A 9403-nucleotide genomic window follows, 5' to 3' on the forward strand; every position below is an offset into this window, starting at 1 on the left:
TATTCAATTTTAGAAAAATAGATAATTTTAAAATAATACGTTAAATTTGTCTAAAATTTGTAGCAAAGTGACACCACTTGCTACAGATTTTCGACAAAAAAAAGTTAATTAATTTGTTATTTATCAATTTAAGAAACAAAAATAATTATTAAAAATAAAGTATTAAATTTGTCTAAAATTGGTAGCAAAATGCCACTAGTTGCTACGGATTTCCTACAAAAAATAAGTTAATTTATTTGTTATTATTCAGTTTTAGAAAAATAGATAATTTTAAAATAATACGTAAAATTTGTCTAAAATTTGTAGCAAACTGACACCACTTGCTACAGATTTTCGACAAAAAAAGTTAATTCATTTGTTATTTATCGATTTAAGAAAAATAAATAATATAAAAAAAGAATATTAAATTTGTCGAAAATTGGTAGCAAATTGACACTAGTTGCTACGGATTTCCTACAAAAAATAAGTCAATTTATTTGTTATTATTCAATTTTAGAAAAATAGATAATTATAAAATAACACGTTAAATTAGTTTAAAATTTCTAGCAAACTGACACCACTTGAACCAACTGGGGTGTCCCAGTTGGCCAGTCCCACCTCTACTCTTCACAGAGACCCGGGTTCGAGTCCAGGCAGGGGGTATTCTGCCACCTTCTTCCCAGAGGGAAACAGACTAAGCTCGGGATGGGGTATTCACCGCCAGGCAGCATTGGGACGTTGCTAGCTTGTGGAGTGGGATCACTCCAGCGGCCGGGAGGTCCGTGCAATAACCCCCCCCCCCCCCCCACCACTTGCTACAGTTTTTTGACAAAGAAAAGTTAATTTATTTGTTACTTATCAATTTTAGAAATATAAATAATTTTTAAAACTAAAATGTTAAATTTGTCGGAAATTTGTAGCAAACTAGCACTAGTTACTACAGATTTCCTACAAAAAAAATTATTTTATTTGTTAGTTTATCAAAGTTAGAAAAACATATATTTTTTTTTAAATGTTAAATTTGTCAGCAATTTGTAGCAAACTAACATCAGTTGTTACAGATTTCCTAAAAAAATATACTTTTATTTGTTATTTATCAATTTTAAAAAAAAACATATAATTTTGAAAATAAAATTTTACTTTTGTCGATAATTTGTAGGAAATTAACAAAAGTTCCTACAGATTTCCTACAACCAAAAAGTTATTTTAAAAAACATATATTTTTATAAAATAAAATCTTAAATTTGTCAGAAATTTGTAGCAAATTGTCACTTGTTGCTACAAATTTCCTACAAAAACATTATTTTATATGTTAATTATCAATTATAAAAATCATATAATTTTAAAAAATAAAATGTTAAATTTGTCAGTAATTTGTAGCAATTGAACCCTTATGATACTATACTATATTGGCCGAGGAAGAGTTACGAGCGCATAAAATAAAAAAATACGCTGATGGGGGACCGACATACTATTTGTAATGCTTCACTCATTTATGATAAATAATAAAAGAAAAATTTCATTCCATTTCGACAAAAGACCCACACCCAAGTACCATAGCTTTTGGTTCGCTATCCCGATCATGATTTTCATACCCCTAGAGGGAAAGGCCCTTCCCTTTGGGCCGGTTGTGGTCGAGGAGGGATTCGAACCCCCGACACTATGGTTCGTAGCCACGTGCTCTAATCCTCCGAGCTACATGCCCTATACCATACCATACCATACCATACCATACCATACCATACCATACCATACCATACCATAACATACCATACCATACCATACCATACGACACAATACCATACGACACAATACCATACCAACGATACCATACCATACTACACTATACTATACGATACGATACCATACTACACTATAATATACCATACCATACCATACCACACCACACCACACCACACCACACCACACCACACCACACCACACCACACCACACTATACTATACTATACGATACATATCATATCGTACCGTACCATACCATGCCATATTACACGATACGATACGATACCATACTACACTAAACTATACGATGCGATACGATAATATACGATACGATGCGATACGATACGATACCACACGACACTATATTACTATATACCATACTGTACGATGTGATACGATCATATACCATACAAAACGACACTATATTACACTATACTACACCACACTATATTGTATTGTACTGTACTGTACTGTATTGTACTATACTATACTATACGATATTCTACGATACGATACGAAACTATGATAGTATACAATACTATACTATACGATACTATACAATGCGTTACAGAACTACGATACTATACTGTACTATACAATACGATACGATACTATACGATAGAATACAATACAATTCCATACCATGCCATACCATACCATACAATACAATACGATATTAGACTTATTATACTAGACTACATCATACTATAAATAATATACAACACGATGCGGTATTATACGATAGCATATAATAAGATATTAACATACAAAGCTATAACTCTTCCAAGAGGTTCGTGTATAACCCGATTTTCCTAATAAAAATATAAATATTAATATCAAATGAAATGGTTACGTAATAAAAAATGATTGTGATACAGTTCCGAGTTCGGGTTTAAACCGCCAACCCGCAAACACGACCCGTTTAGCACCCCTACTATACCATACGATACCTAATTACACGATACCACAATATAACATGTTTTATTATACAACACAAGGTGACACCTATACTATACATATACAGATATACTATATGATAAAAATGCTATACTATATCATACAATAGATCATGGTTGTGCATATTATATAATCTAAATTTGTAACATCTAGGTGCATTGCAGGTTGTATTGTTAGCTTTGAATGTTGGACAGTTGTTTATGACAAAACCACAGTAACATATTATTGCATCTCTTTTTGTACCCTGTGCTTTATAAAGTAGTACAGTGGGTTAGTTCAATACTAGGGACTGTATTAAACTCATGGTTTTACGTGTTTGGTTTTTTGAGAAGCACATGTGTCCTTTTAGACATGTGTTATTTTGTTTTTTTAGTTTATAAACCTTTTAGGTTTTTACTCTCATCTTCAACATCTCATCTCTCTAGACTTTTGGGATGTTGGTCCGCTGTTTCCCAACGGTTCCGACCGTCTATGGCGGTGAAATGTTAGTCTTTGCTGAATCTATTGTTCCAGTCGGTCGTTTTAGGTGTTTGGTTTGTGACTTGAACATCAGTTCTCTTAGACAACTGTTCTTTTGTTGTGTTTGTCTCAATCTGGAGTATTTGGTTATTTGGTCGTCGCTGCCGGGCGGCTCCGGCCATCTGTGGTGGCGGCAGATTCTTTTGTTCTCAATTTATTGGTTGAATGGTTTGCTCTCACTCGAGCTATAGAGAGAAACAGAAAAACATATGGGTGTTCCCCACCGTTTCCGGTGGTTCCGGCCATCCACGAGAACGATGGACTTACTGTGTGTGGTAAAATAAGGCGATGATGAGAATGGGGTAACCCATAATTGAACCCAAATTGCTTGCGATTTTATTGTTTTGAAGGCTTTATAACCTTTTCCTTTGTAACCACTTATTCGAAGCTATGATGGATCCCAAATTGCTTGCGATTTTATTGTTTTGAAGGCTTTATAACCTTTTCCTTTGTAACCACTTATTTGAAGCTATGATGGATTTTCTGAGCTTCTGGACTATGCAAAAATAATCCTCTTTGTTTTCCGAGGAAATGGGATTCGGAAAATAAAAATTTGATTAAATGAATTGTCACTAATAATTGTCTCAAATGTTGGCTTGGGTATAAATAAAGACATTCTATAAATTGAAACGGAAGTTGAATCTAATATATACCCGTCACATCGCGACGGATGCTTCTACTAGTTGTAAACTAATTTAGTCTCTACTAAATTAACAAAAAAAAATCAATTAAATATGGGATTTTATGTAGTTGAATATACTCCGTCAAGAAGTGTTTTGTACCCGGTCCAAGAAAATCAATAAAATAGAAAAGACAATTACTATAGCTATTAGATTGCATGTGATATATAAAATTTATAATATAAAGTTTAAATAATACATGCTTTTAACCATTTTTGTTGATAATTTAAGCCGGTTTGGTTTATAATCGAGTCGAGGCTGCCCTGGCTCGACTCGTGAACAACACTCGTGTTTACTCATATATATTCATATAAAATATAAAATTTAATATTATATTCTTTCAAAAGTTTTTAATTTTTTTTTATAAAAGATAAAAAGTATTAACTTTAATTTTTACTCCTAACACTTACCCCCAAAAAAAAAATTCTAATTTCCCACTCGTTTTCTCCCACCATTTACCTCAAAAAAATTCTAATTTCCCTCCTTTATTTTCCTTGACCTACATCAATTCTCCTCTCAAAATTCATCCCTAGATCTGGTAAAACAACTAGCGGCCCTCTCCTTCTCTTGGCTCTCCTCCCAGCGTTTCAACCCGAACCGAATGAAGATGAACAAAAATCACAACCTTGCCATCTGATTAGCGATAGTCTTCTTCCATCCTAGACCTTAATCGGAGGTCTGAAAGCTAATTAAGGTCTGTTGTGATTGAGGTAAGTGTAAGAACCCTAATTTCTTGACATTTAATCTAAAAGCGTTCTGGTTGGACTTTTGAATTTAAAGATTGAACCTTTTATCTCCTATAATAATGTAGACATCAAAATCATTGTATGCGCTACCATAATTATGTAAACACACATGTTAATTTAGTTTTTATCCCCACAATTAGAGAACAGGGGTAAAACTTTAAAATGATTTAAACTTAAAATAGATTTGATGGGTCATGGATTAACATATGAATGTTTTATTCTTTTTTAATATTTGTTTAAATCGTTAATCTGTTAAAATGATTAGAGAAAAGAGTTTGTAGGTGTTAGAATATAATTTGTGGATGGCATCACTTTCAGCGTATTTGACATGTTTCATTTCTACTTTTGTAGATTTTGTATCATATTTTTTGTCATAAAGCACATGCTGAATTTATTGACTTCATATAGGTGAGTTGAACTTTCACTTGTAAGACTATAGGGTATGGGGAGAGGGTTGGGGCGTGGGTTGGGTACAAACGCCCAAGTCACCACCCCGGGTGGGCTTGGGTTTCGGCGTGACCCGTTTGGCGTGGGATTCAGACGGGCTACCCACATGACATGGCGGAACCTCATTGGCCAAGAGCACTAGCCACACCACCCCAGCCACACCCCATCATACCCCTTTGAAATTGGCTTTTGGTCTTGGGTGCCTCATACTCCACGTGTCGCACCATGCCCCCAACCCACGCCCCACCATACCCCACGGTCTAAGTCATCCATGTCTATTTGTCCCCTTTTTTAGATAACCACATGAGTCAGAGTCACGTATGTATCTTTGAGACTATATATACGTGCAAAAACTAAGGTAACGCTGGTTTATACTTCATAATTACTACAACTATGAACTTATTAACTTAATAGTTGCATCAAACTGATTTAAATACCCACCCTTTAGTATGAACATAAAGATCCTGTATCTTCCTAGTTGTCCAGTTCCCCACAAAGTCTTTAAATTTTAACTTTTGCCCATAAAAGGCAGTGCTGCATATTTTCATGGATCCCCCATTTCTCCTTTACTTCAAATTCTAATGGTGTTGTATAAGTTAGTGGTCAAATTGCTATTGTTAAATGGCAGAATGAGGGAAAATGAGCTGTTGGTTGATGTTTAGTTAATAAACATGTGAAATAATACTTCAAATTTTATTGACTTTTAACATTCTTTTCAGTAAAGTACTTTAAGGAGGTTTCAAATTTACATTCAAATGTTTATCATGTCTATAAAATGAAGAAAATTAACATCTTTCTAGAAGGTTACCACTTCAACGTTTAAATCAATCATTTATTAATGAAGAAAATGACATAGTATCTTTCAAATATGATGGCCCTCTCCTTGTATGGACATCACCCATCTTTTATTAGACAGGGAAAAGCCTAATAATAGCATGTTCATTAGTAGCTTGTTGTTGTATACTTATTATTATTTGAGATTTATCATTTTCTACTTACATTGTATATTATTTTCTATCATAGGGTTTGTCAATCTTATATTATCTATCTGATCCTTCTTGTTCTATATGCAGGGTGCATACATTAAGAATGGTAGTAAAGATAATTATGCTCATGGTGGTGGTAGTGATGGTGGTTGTGGTCTTTGTGTGGTGGAAAGATAAAGCAAGTTGCATAAGGGAAACACATTGATAGTGACATTGTTATCGATCTTGATCTTAGTGGAAAGATAAAGCTACGGATGCAAGGCGTAAAGTACAGGATAAAGGATACAGTTTTGATATCTTATGTGAATTTCTACCTGATGGGATGCCCCTTGAGAAATGGAAACGAATGTGGCTGTAAGGAATTGAATAATATGTTTTTAATTTTTATTTCCTATATATATATTTTAGTAAATATCTTTACATTCAATACTTACAATTTACATTACTTCTTTTTATGTAGGACAAACAAGCGGGTAAAACAGTTGGATACAAGAAAGTATTCTTACAGACTCACGCCACTAAGAAGTGCAAAAAGTGTTACAAGATCAGGAGATGAGCGAAAATGATTTTGATTCATTAGAGTTTGTTACCAACCATTCAAAATGTTCATATGTAAGCTCTCTTTTATCATTTATATATAGTTATTGTATCTCTTTTACCGGTTGAAAACATTAATTTGATAATATTATAGGCCGCGTACACGTTACAAGTAAAAAAGTTGTATGGGGACAAGGATTGCGATGATTTAGCCGTGTAGTAGAGTCTGCTTCTTGAGTGTAAGGGTCGTAAGATGTTCGACATAGGATCTTCTGATCCTGTTTTTGTGGTGATTAGAAAACCATTTTCCAGAGCTTGCGGGTCATACGATGATGCCCCGACAGTCGCATGAGGTATCATTATTGTTCTTGTTATTTTAGATATGGTCAACATTTTTAGGACATACCTGTTAGTGAAGGTAATAGTTTACACCTAATTGTTGAGAGACTATTGATTTTGAGGGAATATTTTTGCCCCTAAATGTTAAGTTAATAGTTTGTGCCTAATTGTTAAGTATCTTGTACGCTACGTTGAGAACACACTTAGAGAACATCTTATGGACCTAGATTTTGTTTTTAATTGATTGAGTACATTGTATTGAAGGTAGATTGTTGTTTCATATATGGCGGTGGTTTTGAGGTTTGTATTAGGTTTTAAATAGGAAGTATGAGTTTGCTGATATGGGTTTGTTGTTTGCTGATATTGGCGGGTCGGGTTGGGTCACGTGTCAAGATGGGTTCGGGTCAAAATGGGTTGGGTCACGTGTCAAGATGGGTTCGGGTTAAATTTTATTTTCTCTCTCTCTCTCTCTCTATATATATATATATATACACACACACATACATCTATATACACATACATACGTGAATTAGGAAATAAAATGTAAGTATGTAACAAAGTGACACGACTCGTTGGTACATTTTATATTATGAATGCGTGAAATTTCACATGGCCTTAATGATTTTCCCTTATTTTTGGATGACAAAACTAGTGGGTTGGGTTGCGAGTTAAAATGGGTGATATTGGTGCGGGTCGAAACTATTGGTCTTTAGGAGATTAGCGGGTTGGGTATGGCCATCTTGAAATAGAACATATGTAAATAAGTAGGAAATAGAGTTATTCACTAGATGATAATAGGTTTGATCTAAGGCATTTAACATTAATACGATATTTGAATATCATATTATTGTTAAGTGATATGTGAATTTTGACACTATGTTTTGTTAATACGTATTAATTATATCTTGTTGTACAACTTTTAGCTTCAAAAAGTTCAAGCGGAATTAGAAAGAGAACGAGAGGCCCGACGAAACATAGAATCCCGTTTCGAACAATTTCAACAAGTGCGCGAAAAAGAGCGGGCTGACCAAGCGGCATGGCAAAAAACTATGGAAGACAAGCTGAAAAACATCGGAAATAAGTAAAAACTCTCGTCTTGTTAAGTATTGGAATGTTAAAGGTTGGATTAGTGCTTTTAATTAGGATTTTTTACGCGTTTTGGAATGTTTTAAAATTTTTGGAATGTATGGGAATGTTGCTTTAATATTTTTGGAATGTTTTAGAATTTTGCTGCAATTATTTTTGAAATATAATAGTAATTTTGCTGCATTTTTTCATAAAATTCGGTTTTATTTAATTTCTTTAATTTGTTACAGTCTGTCACAAATGTGTAGCAAATAGGTGTAGGATTTTTTTTCTGAGTTGTAGGTAATTTGTGGCAACCATCTTTTTTTGTTTGTGGGAATTTTGTCATAACCTTTAAATTTTGTTTTTTTTTTTTTTGGTTTGTAGGAATTTTGTAGTAACCTTTAAATTTTGTTTTTTTTTGTTTGTAGGGATTTTGTCACAAAACTTAAAAAAAATCATCTTTAAGTTGTAGGAAATTTGTAGCAACCATAAAAAATATACTTTTTATTTGTAGGAAATTTGTAGCAAACTGTTAAGAGAAAGTTTTATAATTTTGTAGGAATTTTGTCGCAAAATAAAAATAATTATTCGTAATTATGGATATTTTTTCTCATTAGTGTTATTAATTATAAAAGTAAAATATGATAAAATAAAATACAAAAATAGGCATAATTGTGGAAGAATTGTAGAAAAAACATAAAAAACTGGTTTGTAGGTATTTTGTGGTAACGTTTGTGACGATAGATTTTTGTCGAAAACTTGTGTGAAATTTTGTCATAATTTTGTAGCTAACCCTATTTTCGACAAGCTTATTTTGCACGAAACTTTTTGTAGCAAATCTGTAGATACGACCTATTTCCTACAAATTTGCTACAAATTTGGCTGTCATAAAGTAGGCAGTTTTCTAGTAGTGTTTTGGGTCTGATAGATTTCTAGGGATAAGATTTATTTGAGATGAGTTTGGTGATTGAGGTCTGCTTGCCAACTGTTTGATTGTATCAACAATTTGAGCAGCAAGTTGGTGAGCAGCATCATCAACTCCAAATTGAAGTTGATTTCTGATGGCCTCTTTTCTATGTTCAGCATACCTCTTTTCATCTTCCTCATCCATCTGCTTTTGCCTTTTTAATTGATTTAAGGCACTAATGGGTAAAGCAGATGAGGAGAACAACTTTTTAGTGGCATGGGTATGTTGAGGCCTATCAGTAGTGGTTTCAGTATACACTGGCTTCTGAGGAACCTTTGGGTCTTTCTTTCTCAGCTCTTCCAATTTTCTGTAGGTCTCATCAACATTCTTCTTTGACCATCTGGCAATTGATCCTGTAGACCCATACCCAGCAGTGACAAGCTCTGCTCTCTTTCTCTTGTACCTCAATGCATCATCTACATTAACTTTCTTGAAT

The 9403-nt window shown here is 33.6% G+C and overlaps 1 long non-coding RNA gene across 1 annotated transcript; it reads left to right on the forward strand.

Moving 5' to 3' along the window:
- Positions 1-4363: 4363 nt before the first annotated feature.
- On the forward strand, positions 4364-8180 carry LOC110889959. The gene is made up of 5 exons (XR_002564084.2): positions 4364-4587; positions 6144-6410; positions 6517-6668; positions 6748-6946; positions 7856-8180. It is a non-coding gene; the product is annotated as an uncharacterized LOC110889959 (long non-coding RNA).
- Positions 8181-9403: the final 1223 nt, after the last annotated feature.

The sequence above is a fragment of the Helianthus annuus genome, chromosome 11 (genome assembly GCF_002127325.2).
Source record: "Helianthus annuus cultivar XRQ/B chromosome 11, HanXRQr2.0-SUNRISE, whole genome shotgun sequence".
NCBI classification, from domain to species: domain Eukaryota; kingdom Viridiplantae; phylum Streptophyta; class Magnoliopsida; order Asterales; family Asteraceae; genus Helianthus; species Helianthus annuus.